This window comes from Lithobates pipiens, unplaced genomic scaffold, assembly GCF_037356315.1.
Source record: "Lithobates pipiens isolate NorthernLeopardFrog02 unplaced genomic scaffold, aLitPip1_a1.2 Scaffold_13, whole genome shotgun sequence".
NCBI classification, from domain to species: domain Eukaryota; kingdom Metazoa; phylum Chordata; class Amphibia; order Anura; family Ranidae; genus Lithobates; species Lithobates pipiens.
This window is the reverse complement of record NW_027507718.1, coordinates 261,306,937-261,322,363: the sequence shown is the minus strand read 5'-3', so window position 1 is coordinate 261,322,363 and position 15,427 is coordinate 261,306,937. Positions and strand designations below refer to the sequence as shown.

Here is a 15,427-nt window from a genome sequence, read left to right as displayed (position 1 = left end):
TTGGCCTGATTGTCATCTGTCCCCCCCTCTCCCCCTTCCTTTCTCTCCTTCTGGCCTCTACATATCCTCCCTGCCCACCCCCTGTCTTCTCTACAATGCCCTGCTCCCTCTCCGCTCCTTCTTTATCCCTTCCTCCACCCTGGCCCCCCCATGTCTCCCCCCCCCCCTTGGGGGTCCTCCAATACTTATCCAAGACTCACTGGTCCGGATGAGAGAGCTCTCCTAGTTAATGTCTGATAGTCTCTTTTTCTAATGACCCTGTTGAATACGATTGATTGGTGTTCCCCTTACAGATATAAGTTAACAAGGTATACTATGGATATTTTTGTACTACCGTATATGTTTTTATTCTGCAATGTTTTGTGATACTGACATGTAAATAATGTCTTTCAATAAGGTTCCTACAAATGTGAAAAATCAAAAGTCCTAATTTTTGAGGCTTATATGCAAGTTATTGCCAAAATGTGAATGGGGTCCTGGGTACTGCCCTAGGGGATATGTATCAATGCACAAAAAAAAAAAGTTTTTAAAACGATTGCTTTTTTTAGGAGCAGTGATTTTAATGATGCTTAATGTGAAACAATAAAAATAAAAATTTAATTGAAATATCGTGCCTGGGGGGTCCCCTTAGTCTACCTATAAAGTGGCGTATATGTACAATGTATAGAACATGCCACAGCAATAATGTAATTTCTAAAGGAAAAAATGTAATTTAAGCTTTCTCACGGCTGTAATGTATTGCCAGCTCCCGGCAATATAGATGAAAAAAATGACGTGGGGTCCCCCCCAGTCCATACCAGGCCCTTCAGGTCTGGTATGGATTTTAAAGGGAACTCCATGCCAAAATTAAAAACAAAATTCACGTGGGGTCCACCCCAAAATCCATACCAGACCCTTATCCGAGCATGCCACCTGGCAGGTCAGGATGGAGGGGGAATGAGCACCCTCCCTCCTGAACCATACCAGGCCACATGCCCTCAACATGGGGGGATGCGTGCTTTGGAGCAGGGGGCGCTCTATGCCCCCACCCCAAAGCACCTTGTCCAAATGTTGATGGGGACCAGGGCCTCTGCCCGACAACCCTGGGCTGTGGTTGTTGGGGTCTGCGAGAGGTGGGCTTATCGAAGTCTGGAAGCCCCCTTTAACAAGGGGGCCCCCAGTTCCCGCCCCCCCCATGCGAATGGGTATCGGGTACCCTTACCCATCCCAGGGCAAGTAACCCCTTGATCGCCTCCTAGTGTTAACCCCTTCCCTGCCAGTGTATTTATACAGTGATCAGTGCATTTTTATAGCTCTGATCACTGTATTGGTGTCACTGGTCCCCAAAAAATGTCACTCAGGGTCAGATTTGTCTGCTGCAATGTCATAATCCCGCTAAAAAACACAGATCGCCGCCATTATCAGTAAAAAATTGAAAAATAAATAAAATTACCTAAATCTATCCCGTAGTTTGTAGATGCTATAACTTTTGTGCAAACCAATCAATATACGCTTATTGGAATTTTTACCAAAAATATGTAGCAGAATACATATTGGCTTAAACTGATGAAAAAATGTGTTTTTTAAATTTTTTGGGGGGGATATGGATTCATGCACACTGGAGCACATAAACAGACGTTTATTGACGTTTGGGCATTTTTTAAACAGCCCATAAACTCCATTCTATGTCATCCTATTCGTCCATGCACACTTTGACGTTTTTGAACTTTTATCAGCAGTGGAGTTTATGGGCTGTTTTGTAAATGCTATAAAATCGCGTTCAAAGAGCCGTTTTTCTGACCACAAAAAACACTTAAAAACGTCAACCGCCAATAAGCGCGCATAAACACATGTTAATTAGTGTTCTGCATTTTTGTGATGTCGGAGCTTAAAAAAAATATACAGGAAATCCTATGCATACAAGAAGCAAAATTTGACCTCCCATCCACCCATCTTGAGCAGACCACCTCCTCTCTTGCTGCACACACGTCTGGTGAGTCTTGTGCAAAATGGCAAAGGAAGTTTCACAGTCACAGCTCATTGCTGCAATGCAAATACAATGCAATTGGGGACTTGTCTCATCCTCGACATGGGGACTGTGTAGCCAAAAGGAATGACTGGAATTAGATCTGCTGCAGCCTAACAGAGCACTGGGATGAAATGACCCATAGTATGAAGAAAGATCGAAGTAAGTGCATATGTGCGCATGAATGTAATGTTTTTATGTGTATGTTGTATATAGTTTCAAAAATGCTTAATAAGTCACTTTGTTTGGTCAGTTGTGGTTTTGCAGACTCAATGGAAGTCACTAGTTGACCAAATAAGGAGGGAGGTAAAAGATAAGCTGCTTGCGGAGCGCAGAGGAGCACCTTCAAATATTAGGCCGCACCCCTTAGCAGAAGAGCTACTTTTCCTATGACGCTCCATGGAGTCGAGAGCATGAGTAATTTTAATTGCAGGGAAGGGGCAGTGGGGTGATATAGCATTGGTATTAAGTATATTTTATGTAACCTTTTTTTTGGTTAAATATTACACTTTTTATCAGATTATTTTTTTAAATAATTGTATTTATTTTTAAAATAATCAAATATTTAAATTTTTTTTTTTTTTTTTTACATTTGTTAAAACTTGTGTTTTTAAATGTTGGGCATTTTTTAAAAATAAAATAAATTTATATATATTTTTTAAATATGTATTGAAATGTTATTATATTTTTTTAAATATAGTCAATAAATATTGTAAACCATTTTCTAAAAATTACATTTATGTATTCAATTTTTTAGAGCTTTATTTTGTAAACTATAAATAGCTAAAATGTTTTGGTTTTTTAACAGTAGTCACAACATTTCTGTTATCTTTATTAGAACCACTTTAAACTGGTATGCTGAGACAAAGGCAGATGAAGGGGATGATCAGAGGGAAGAAAGTGTTGCACAGACAACTGTTTCCCCAAATCTTAGCACATTGTCCATGTCGTCAGAAGTTGGGAGTATGGATCAGGAAAATTAGCAAGTATATTTCTTATTATTATCTAATCTATCTATCTATCTATCTATCTATCTATCTATCTATCTATCTATCTATCTATCTATCTACCGTATATACTCGAGTATAAGCCGAGATTTTCAGCCTCTTTTTTGAGGCTGAAAGTGCCCCCCTCGGCTTATACTCGAGTCACCGCTGTCTGACTGCCCGAACAGCGTGTCGAGCAGACAGACAGCGGCCATTCTACCTTTCAAAAGCCGCGCCTCTGCCTCCGCCTCCGCCTGTGATAGGCGGAACACTCAATTTCCCAGCAGTCAGTGTTCCGCCTATCACGGACATCGGCTCATCCTCGGATGAGCCGATGTCCGTGATAGGCGGAACACTGACTGCTGGGAAATTGAGTGTTCCGCCTATCACAGGCGGAGGCGGAGGCAGAGGCGCGGCTTTTGAACAGGGGAATGGCCGCCAGGGCGCCGACGAAGAGCGGCGATCCTGGCATGGGACGACACGGAGGCTCGGGACGGGACGACACGGAGGCTCGGGACGGGACGACACGGAGGCTCGGGACGGGACGACACGGAGGCTCGGGACGGGACGACACGGAGGCTCGGGACGGGACGACACGGAGGCTCGGGGCACAGGTAGGCTGGACACACAAGGCTGCACGGACACACACACACACACACACACACACACACACACACACACACACACACACACACACACACACACGGATGGATGGATGGACACACACACACACACAGGGATGGATGGATGGATGGACACACACACACACACAGGGATGGATGGATGGATGGACACACACACACACACAGGGATGGATGGATGGATGGACACACACACACACACACACACACACACACACACAGGGATGGATGGATGGATGGACGCACACACACACAGGGATGGATGGATGGACACACACACAGGGATGGATGGATGGACACACACACAGGGATGGACGGACACACAGGGATGGACGGACACAGAGGGATGGACGGACACACACAGGGATGGACAGGCATATCTCACCCTCGGCTTATACACGAGTCAATAGGTTTCCCAGTTTTTTGGGGGTAAATTGGGGGCCTCGGCTTATACTCGGGTCGGCCTATACTCGAGTATATACGGTATATATCTAATATATATATCTATCTATCTTATTTCTTCATAGGAAAATACAGTTTGCAACAAACACTCTTCCAGTGGTGGTCGTGGACGTGGTAATCGTCAGCAATGTGATCCAGACAACAGCAACCAAATGGAACAACGCATTGTACAGCTGATTGCTGATTTGAATAAGGGAACCGAAAGCGATGTGTTTATGAATCACAGTCATCCTCATGTGACTTTCTGTTACAGCCTATTCGTGCTGCTTTTGGATCTTGATGCTGAACGAGAGAAGTGGTGTAACACTCCACCTATGTGCCAGGTCCCTCTTCCACTGCTCCTCCTGGGCCACCAGTGTACCACTCCACCTATGTGCCAGGTCCCTCTTCCACTGCTCCTCCTGGGCCACCAGTGTACCACTCCACCAACGGGCCAAGCCTGTCTTCTAGCAGCCCTCGCACTGGTCAAGTTTCCCTTCTGCCTACTCATACAATGTGCCAGGTCTCTCCTCCTACATACAAAATGTGCCTCCTGCAATCATAACACCCCCACCTCAACACCAGGGATATTGATTTAGCACCACTAATCCCTCCAAATCACTATCCCAGGAATCACAGAGTGAATATCCTGTTTATGAATAATTATGATTTTATTTTTATTAAATTTGTGTTTTTTTTAAGTTGTCACCCATTTTATTGACCTCAGATAAAAAGTTATTGGCTAGTTGATGGTCATTTGTTATATTGGCTAACAGTTTTGACCTCTTTTTTTGAAAACATTATACTATATTAAAGGAGTAATTTGTTAAAATCATAATGTTTGGTTGTTTTATTTTCCACTATCAAATGCATTTTTTTTACTATGCATTTTTTCAACTGTGAGAACATTCAAGGTAAGTAACCAAAAGGTTAATATCAAGAAAAAGTAAACTAAACATATTGGTCTTGCCAGGCCAAACTATTAGCAGGGGAAACAAAAAAATTGGCAAACTGATTTTGGATGTTTATAATTCTAGCAGAGCTGCGCAAGTCCATGATTTGTATATCATGTCTTGGGTTTGGGGGTGCAGGTTCTGTGGAGACTCTCTCGTTCACAATTAAAAAGTTATGCAGCACGCAGCATGCTAGGACAACTTTTATAGCGTTCTCCACATCAAGCTGAATGGCGGAGAAAAGTTGCGCTCCACAATACATTTGGCTCAGCTTAGTCTATAGTTATAAATTCTCTGCTGGTAAGAAAGTCTGCTTCCACTATATGGGCACGTTAGATGTTCTGCTAAGCCAAAAGCTTAATTGGCTATCATCACCAGTGGAAGACTGGTTCTGTAGTGCCCAGAAGTGGTCTACAAGAAGGAATCCCTAGCAGTCCTTTGTGCAGCCAACAATCCGGTGCAGACTTACGTAATATTCCGGCATCCCCCTGACTCCCGTAGGCCTCGACATCCACAAATATGAAGTGTAGATTTTCATCCGCCAATGCCAGAAGTACACCTGAAAAGTAATTCTTATAATTAAAATAACGTGACCCAGACATAGATGTTTTTTTTTTGACACGGACATGCTTTCCATCCAGAGCTCCTATACAGTTTGGAAACTGTGTTTTTTCCCAAAATTCCTTAGCCACCTGTTCCCACGTTTCTTCTGTAGACTCAGGCATCATATCATTATTTAATTCCTCCCACAGAGAAAGGCAGGTCTCCCGGGTCACTTTTGCCATTGTGCTTACACCCATCAGAAAGTAGTGATGTAGCGAGACAAAAGATTGTCCTGTGGCCAGGAACCTACAAAAACATTAAAAAATATTGTCAATAAAATTTTTAAATAGGGAAAAAAGTTGCAAACTAACTTTTTTCTATCCAATACTTTTTATTTGAAAACAAAATATATATTTAAAAAAAATATAAAAAAATTAACAAACCAGCAATTTTTTTTGTGGATAAAACATAGTCCAAGCAAAAAAAAAATTCTCCATTGAAAAAAGACAAACTATATTTTCCAAAAATTGTATATTTTTAAAATACAATTGCGGAAAACATGACTGTTTAAAAAAATGAAGCAAATTATTATTTTTTTAACATTAATAAATACACATGACTAAAATAATGAAATACCTGAGTGTCACCAGGAGACATTCCTCAGGAAACACGCTCATCCTCATCTGGGGGTGCATTCGAGTAAGACGTGGTCACAGCCTCTCTAGAAGATTGTCAAATGTGCCAACAGACATCCTTATAAAGTTAAAAAAACTTTACAGGATAGTTACGCAGCTGAAGGTATAGACTGTTGAAATATCTGGAAAGATATGCGTTGGTCCATCAATGGATGGGTCCAGTACCGACAAACTCTGGTCCTCTCATTCAATTCTCTCCGTCTTCTGATCTGATGCAACAAAATCAGGAAGAGTATTTCCTGCATTGTCTTCACGGTTGAATCCATAGTGAACGCAGCTAGCAACAGTAGACAGCTCCCTGCTGAAGACAGTGCTCTTTCTGCTCTAAAATGGGGTAAAAAAAAATTTTTTTTAATGCATTGTGGGAGTTTGGGAATGCATTGTGGGATTTTTGGAGTGTCCTTTGTGCATTGAGCCTATGTATTATAGCAGAAAGTAGAAAATATTAGTTTTTTTTTCAAAATTGACGGTATTTTTATTTATAGGGCAACAAAAATGTAAAAAGCAGAGGTGATCAAATACCACCAAAAGAAAACTCTATCTGTGGGAAAAAAAGGACATCAATTTTGTTTGGGTACAACGTCACACGACCTCTCAACTGCCAGTTAAAGCGTCGCAGTGCCGTATCGCTGAAAATGGGCTGGTCAGGAAGTGGATAAAAGTAGTTAAAGGGAGCTTCCAGATTCTGATAAGCCCCCTGCATGCAGACCCTGAAACCACTGACCAGGGTTGTTGGGAAGAGGCCCTTGCCCCCTTCAACAGGAGGACAAGGTGCTTTGGGGGGAACCCCCCATGTTGAGGGCAACCGGCCTGGTATGGTTCAGGAGGGGGGCCCTCACTCGTCCCCTCCCTTTCCTGGCCTGCCAGACTGCATGCTTGGATACGGGTCTGTTTTTTTTTTTTTTAATTGTTGTGGAGTTCTCCTTAAAATCTATACCAGACCCAAAGGGCCTGGTATGGATTTTGGAGGGGATCCCATGCTGTTTTTTAAGACTAATTAATATAGATATTTATGCGATGAAGATTAAGGCGGGTTTTACACTAGTGTGAATTGGATGTGGGTTTACCCTCATCCAATTCGCATCACAGGAGATTGTGACCGGCTCTCTATGGAGTCGGTTCACATATCTCTCGGGCGGCTCCAGAGCGAATTGCACAGGAGTCCTGTGCATCTTTGGCTCTGGTTCAGGGCCAAATTCAGGCACAAATTTGTCCCTGATTCATCCCTGAAATGGAAAACAGGAACGCACCGGACCCCTGCTGCAACTCGGCAGCAGTGTGAACTCAGTCTAAAGGTTTCTTTATAATAAGCCTTATGTAGCCTCCTCATATCAACGTCCTATAATCTTCTGTATAGCAAGCAAAAGTCAGAATGACAGAAAGAAGGCCAGCACTATATAGCAATCAGGCTCTGTAGTAGTGACTATGTGCTGACAGTGTTCATACTGACAGGAGTAAAGAGTGAGAGATGTTGCTGTTTTATTGTACACTTGGGAAGCTGGGGTAGTGCTCCTAAGTAAACTGTTTTGCTGCTTCAGTGGAGTTTAACGACCTGGATATGCTGTCTGACATGGTTGCTTGGATCAGAGGAAAGCTAGAGAGAGTTATAATTATTTTCACAGGTAAAACAGTGCTTCTTCCTGCCCTTAGTTGGGCCTTGAATATTATATAGACTCATTGACATGACTGAATCTTGATGAATAATTTGCTTATTAATATACAGCGTTTTCCTACAAAGCTGGATAATATTGCTTTTTATACAGCATAGAAAAAGTGAAGCAGACCTAAAACATTTGAGGATTTTTCAACAATAACTGTAACCTCGAAAAATGGGTATAATATGTCATTAAGACCCAATGGGTACTATGTTGATCTCCTCTCTCTAATCCCAAATGCTCTATTGAAAGAAAATGATGTAAAAGTAATAGATGACATACTTTAGAAGTTATGGTCAAAACTTTAAAATCATATATTTTCTTTTAGACATATTTATATTTTCTTGGGATTAAAATGTTTAAAACTCAGCTACAAGAATGTTTTCAAATTCTAAAATATATAAGGCCATTTATTGTCATTCCCACGAGAATATCTTGAAATTCTTCTTTGCTTTGTATCATCCGTACTTCAATGTCTACTTTTTATTTTTGGTATCACATAATTTGTCTTATATTCTGTACATGTAATTTATTTTAACATAAAATAAAAACTTTTGAACGAGAAAAAGTAATAGATGACAAAACTAGAGAAAAGAAAAAGAGTATTTTTTGTTGACCACTGTTGTTGACCACTCCAAGAAGCCTGGCTTCCATGCTTTAATGCTTTCTTACTTACTGACCAAGATAAAAATTGGTCAGGTGGCTTGTCTTAACTGGACCCATGCTTGTTCCGGGTCTGGGACTTGAAAACGATTGAATCCATTAGATCAGAATAAGAACCAGGCCACTCACATTTTCAGAAGGTGGTGAGCGATGACAGCTTACACATTATATCTCTCAGGGCAGCTTTCTTTTAATAGGCCCACATCTGCACCATCTACCTGAAAGAGGGTACACCTCAAGATAGTTTTCAGAATTACATCAACAGGGGACAAGTTGAAGAGTTTTCTTGGTTCACTATGATAAAGACTAAGCAAAAGGGTCCTACTGTTCCCCGTTTGTTGTTTGGTAACCCTATTTTATAGATTTTGATTGTTGCCTCAATTATAACTTCAGCTTGATTTTTGGATTCCGTTGCTCATCAATCTGTCACCTGCCTACACTTTTGTGTCAATGTCACCTACACAGGGCCGGCGCTACCACTAGGCGAACTAAGCAGCAGCCTAGGGTGCACTGCCGCCTAAGGGACAGCCACAGCTACTGGTTTCCCTACTAGCCTGGCCGGGAAACATGAGGGGCTGAAGGCTGCCACCCTACATGGGAAAGCATGTATAGTAGCTGCAGTGGATGCCTGGCATGGGGGCTGTGGAGAAGGTCAGCAGCAGCTCAGCGTGTGAGAAGGGCAGCACTGAGCCACCTCCCGGGAGTCTGAGGACAGCTGGACGGGCAGCGGAGGTGGGCACCATGTCCCCTCCCTAGTACACAGCTCCCTCTTACCTGCCAAGTTCACAATTCCCCACAGCCACATCTGCACACCTTCTCTGCCCAACTGACAGCCGCTGCTCTGTCTGACAAATCACTTCCAGGGCAGGCTGGCCACCTCACTGACCTTGGTGGTGTGGTGCTAGGTGATGTAGCGGTGTGGGCTCCCCCATCCCTGGTGACATCATAGCAGAGCAGAACCCCAGATGGCTGTTGTCCTTCACACAGGTAATGTCACATGCGTCCACCTGCTGGAGAACTACGAGCACCAGTGTGTCCGAACATCCTCTGCCAGCACACTAATCCTCTTCTATTGCCCCTACTCCCCTCTAAATGTGTCATGTCTAATGTATGCTATTATATATATATATCATAGTGGGCACAGGGACTCATCCCTAGGGCAGTAGGGCCCCTACTTGCTGTCACATTATTTTTTTTGGGGGGGGGGGGTGCAAGTCGCTGGCCTTGCCTAGAGCCCAAAAGAGTCCAGTATCGGCCCTGCACCTACATGACCTCTGTCTGTCTTTGCTCTTACCTTAAAAATTCAGTAATTTTCTTTGGTAGCCAGTTAGCTGTTTCCAGTGGGAAAAACCCAAGGTAGACAACCTGGGAATGGCATGCAGTGAGTAGATAAATCCCAACATTTTGAAGGGGACCGTTAGACATTACTGTAAGGTAGTCCTATTGAATGTGGTAGATATTAAAATTTTACTAAAGCCACATCATAAAACAATTATCAATAAATGCTGTATTGCATGCTGTTCATACTCACTCAGTCGCTCGCTATGAGATTCCTTTACTGTATTCTGCAAAAAAACCTGGTTGATCCTGCTGTTCGCTATCTCCCCCTTCTGTCCAAGTCCCCAATGCAGCTTGGGATTTTGCAGAGCAGTGTTGGCAGCTCCGCACATCATCAGTTTTCAGTGAGTTTAAATGCTAAGCATTTCCTCCCTATCACATCTGAGCAGCCCATGTGATTATAGAGTCACACATGTGGGCATATGCGCAGTGGTAAATGACAGCCCACTCCTTCCCTCCTCCTCCATGCTTACTAACCAGTTAACACAAATACTGTAGCTGCTGACTTTTAATATTAGGACATTTACCTGTCCAGGGATCGCGCAATGTTGGCACCCCAGCTCTCGGGTGCTGCCACCGCCATATTTTTAAGCCTTGCATGGCGACAAGGGAAGGAGGAGGGGGGCCAAACATCCGAGTGACTTTGCCTCAGGTGAAGTCATCCGGAAGTGGAAGCAGGTACCTGTCAAAAACAGGTACCCACTCCCCCCTCCCTCCTGAATGGTTCCAAATGGGGCAGCGCTTTAAACAGTGTGTGTTTAGTATCACTTTAAGTGTCACACCCGGTTTTGAGTTATAATCTTTTATTGTAAATAGACAAACAAGGGACCCCAAAAAGATTTTACCTGTAGACAGAGGTCATTGTGACTGAATGAAAATACATATTTTCTGGGGAAATGTAGCCAAATCAATTACAGTACTAACATTTCTAGAAAACAACATACATTTACCATGTGTTAAATTATTTTATATTTGTAGAAAAGTATTTCTGTAAACTCCTAATTTAGGCATCTGTTGTGCAACACTGTACCCATATGAAACTTGCGTCCTTTTTTCCACACAAATAGAGCTTTCTTTTAGTGGTATTTAATCACTAGTGGTTTTTTTTGTGTGCTATAAATAAAATAAAACGTAAATTTTGTGAAAAAAATGCCTTTTTCTTTGTTTCTGTCATAAATTTTTGCTAATTAGTAATTTTTCTTCATAAATTTTGGCCAAAATTTATACTGCTACATATCTTTGGTAAAAATAACCCACATTAGTGTATATTATTTGGTTTTTGTGAAAGTTATAGAGTCTACAAACTATGGTGCCAATCACTGAAAATTGATCACATCTGATCAGGCCTTCAGTACATCAGGTGTATCTAATTTCTTGAGACACTAAGGCCCCGTTCACACATGCAGGCATTATGTCCGTATTTTATCCATCCATTTGCGGATGAAATATGGACATACATGTATTCCTATGGGATAGCGGGTGTCTGCGGATAAACATCCGCAGACACCCGCTATCGTCCGCCTCCGCTATTGTCCGATTCTGCAGACGGAGTAAAATCATATTTTTCTATCCGTCTGCAGAGCGGATCGGATGAACACGGACAGACGGACAGACAGACGTGCTCATCCGATCCCCCATAGAGTAGAGCGGAGAGCTGACAGGGCGGTCCCGGCACAGTGTGCTGGGAACGCCCTGTTATCCGCCGGCTCAGCGGGAACAACAGAGCGATCCCCGCTGAGCAAGCGGATCATCACGGGGCGGATCATTACTGATCCGTCCCGTGTGAAAGGGGCCTTACAAGTCAGGAAAGTACAAATACCCCCCAAATGACCCATTTTTAGAAAGTAGACATTCCAAGGTATTAAGTAAGTAGCATGGTGAGTTTTTTTAAGTTGTCATTTTTTCCCACAATTCTTTGCAAAATTAAGATTTTTTTTATTATTATTATTTTTTACAAAATTGTCATATTATCAGGTTATTTCTCACACACAGCATATGCATACAACAAATTACACCCCAAAATACATTCTGCTACTCTTCCCGAGTATTGCGATACCACATGTGTGAGAGTTTTACACAGTCTGGCCACATACAGAGCACCAACATTGAAGTAGTACCTTCAAACGTTCTACGAGCAAAAATTACGCATTTTGAAGGCCCTGGATTACCAGGACAATGGAATTTCTCATAAAATGACCCCATTTTGGAAAGCAAACACCCCAACGTATAATTTATGAGGCATAATGAGTCTTTTGAACGGTTCATTTTTTTCCAGAAGTTTTCGGAAAATGTGGAAAAAAATGAAAACGCATTTTTTTTTTTACACAAAGTTGTCAATTTATAAGATATTTCTAACACATAGCATGTATATAGCAAAAATTACACCCCAAAACACATTATGCTACTCCTCCCGAGTATGGCGATACCACATGTGTAGGACTTTTACACAGCCTGTCACATAGAGAGGCCGAACATTGAAGTAGTACCTACAGGTGTTCTAGGAGCATAAATGACACATCTCATTTCATTCCTACCTATCACACTTTTGAATGTTCTGGAGCACCAGGACAGTGCAATTACCCACAAAATGACCCCATTTTGGAAAGAAAACACCCCAATGTATATATTCTATGAGGCATGGGCTACAAATAGGTACTCGGGTACTCTGATGGGCTGCAGATAGGTACTCTGGTACTCTGATGGCCTGGTGACTGGTATTTGGGTACTCTGAAGGGCGGTGATAGGTACTCAGGTACTCATATGGACTGGGCAGGTACTCAGGTACTCAGATGAACTGTGACAGGTACTCAGGTACTCAGATGAACTATGACAGGTATTCAGATGAACTGTGACAGGTACTCGGGTACTCAAATGGACTGGGACAGGTACTCAGGTACTCAGATGAACTGTGACAGGTACTCGGGTACTCTGATGGGCTGTGACAGGTACTCGGGTACTCTGATGGGCCGTGACAGGTACTTGGGTGCTCTGATGGGCCGTGACAGGTAGTCGGGTACTTTGATGGGCCGTGACAGGTACTCGGGTACTCTGATGGGCTGTGACAGGTACTCGGGTACTCTGATGGGCTGTGACAGGTACTCGGGTACTCTGATGGGCTGTGACAGGTACTCGGGTACTCTGATGGACTGTGACAGGTACTCGGGTACTCAGATGGACTATGACAGGTACTCGGGTACTCTGATGGACTGTGACAGGTACTCGGGTACTCTGATGGGCTGTGACAGGTACGCAGGTACTCTGATGGGCTGTGACAGGTACTCGGGCACTCTGATGGACTGTGACAGGTACTCGGGTACTCTGATGGACTGTGACAGGTACTCAGGTACTCTGATGGACTGACAGGTACTCTGATGGACTGTGAGTAACAGGTACTATGAGGGGTGGTGACAGGTCCTCTTTATTGGGGGAGCAATCAGTGTGATTGGTATACACTGTAAGCGGTAACGAGATTTTACTGCAATCTCCTCCTCACACACATGATCGGTGTGTGAGGAGGAGAACCCGGTAACATCTCGTTACCGCGGTTTGTTTACATTTTAGTGATCGGCTGTGAAACGATTACAGCCGATCACGTGGGTAAACAGCCGGCCAATGGCTGTTTACGAGCGTCAGTGACGAGAATTGATCCCGGGAACACGCCGCCACCGACGTGCACGCGCAGCGCGCTCATGATCGTGCGCACGCGCCATGCACAGTGGGGGTGTGACCATCTGTGATCGGCCGTGACTTCATCACGGCCAGTCACGTGGTAAACAGCCATATCCAATGGCTGTTCACCCCCTTGGTGGCGAGCGGTGTCTCCGTGACACGCCGCCACCGAAGAAACAGGGATGCGCACGCACGATCGCGCGCATTCCCTGTTTAAACAGGAGGACGTCATATGACGCCCTCCTGCCACAATAAGTGCGCAGCCTGGCCATCATTTGGGCCATCGGGAACTAGTTAAAGCACACTGCTCATATTTAGAATGTTATTTGGAAAAATACACAAATACAAAAAATAGAACAACTCAAGTAAAATGAAAAATATGCTTGGTATGCCCAACGTGTTATCTTGTACTATAGATAGCAGCTATTTATATACTGTATACTGCCTAGATGCTATTTCTCTTATCTGTGATCTGTTTTGCATTGTTACAGTTACAGATATTGTTGTTATATGCATACTTACCTTCTATACTGGCATAGAATTAGAATGATTATGAAAGAGGCTAATATCTTTGCTGAACAAAGAAAATCGTGTCAGCAGTATTTCACTCACACAGCCTTATTATGATTACTCTTCGCCACTTTTTTTTCTCTCATTTTGAAAAATAAAGTACAGAATAAATGATACCTCTGGAAAGAAGAATTTAAATACATTACCTCTGAGCATGACCATGCCCCTGAGCACTGTTTTAGTGCACACAAATGGCCTACCGAAAAATCTGCAGAAATTTAAACTTCTGGGAATGTCAATTTAGCGTTTAGTGGTTTTGCCCACTAACCCATAAGCCATTACTGTGTCCTGCATCGTTTTAATTCTCTGCATCTGAGTGGTGCTCAGCAGTGAGATCAGCAGGGGGGATTTTTAGTAATTTAATAAATAAGTCTACTGAAAACTGGTATTTTCTGGTATTTTATTTTTTGGTAGATGTTGAAGCATTCAAACTCCTGACAGTTTCTTATATTTGAAGTCTTCTGCTGATGATATTTCTGTGCTTGAGCTACTGGGACTGTACACAGGCATAGCCCATTATGGAAGGGGTCCCATGATCTACAGTGCCTTGCAAAAGTATTCACCCCCTTGGCCTTTTACCTATTTTGTTACATTACAGCTTTTAGTTCAATGTTTTTTTTAATCTGAATTATATGTGATGGATCAGAACACAATAGTCTAAGTTGGTGAAGTAAAATTAGAAAAATATATACATAAAACTATTTTTCAGAAATAGAAAAATGATAATTGGCATGTGCATGTATTCTCCCCCTTTGTTATGAAGCCCGTAAAAAGCTCTGGTGCAACCAATTACTTTCAGAAGTCACATAATTAGTGAAATGATGTCCACTTGTGTGCAATATAATTGTCACATGATCTGTCATTACATATACACACCTTTTGGAAAGGCCTCAGAGGCTGCAACACCTAAGCAAGAGGCGCCACTAACCAAACACTGCCATGAAGACTAAGCCCTTGTACACGCGGTCGGAGAATCCGTCGGAATGTGTCCTATCGGACCGCATCGTCGGATAATCCGACTGTGTGTGGTATGCATCGGACTGATTCTGTCTGAATATCCGTCGGACCCAATTTTCCAACATGTTGGAAATATTTCCCGACCAACTGGTTTGATCGGACATACTCCGATCATGTGTAGAGAATTTTGATCGGACCAAGTGCCACGCATGCTCAGATCAAATTCCTACATCAAAGCTATTGGCTACTAGCCTGAATGTAGTCCCATCGTAACGAAATTACGTCATCATGTTCTGAATGATCAGATTTTT

At 42.8% G+C, this 15,427-nt stretch overlaps 1 long non-coding RNA gene across 1 annotated transcript; it reads left to right on the top strand.

The window, feature by feature from the left end:
• The first annotated feature begins 2,847 nt into the window (after positions 1 to 2,847).
• On the top strand, positions 2,848 to 4,774 carry LOC143976099 (uncharacterized). The gene is made up of 2 exons (XR_013272506.1): positions 2,848 to 2,991; positions 4,160 to 4,774. It is a non-coding gene; the product is annotated as an uncharacterized LOC143976099 (long non-coding RNA).
• The last annotated feature ends 10,653 nt before the right edge of the window (positions 4,775 to 15,427 follow it).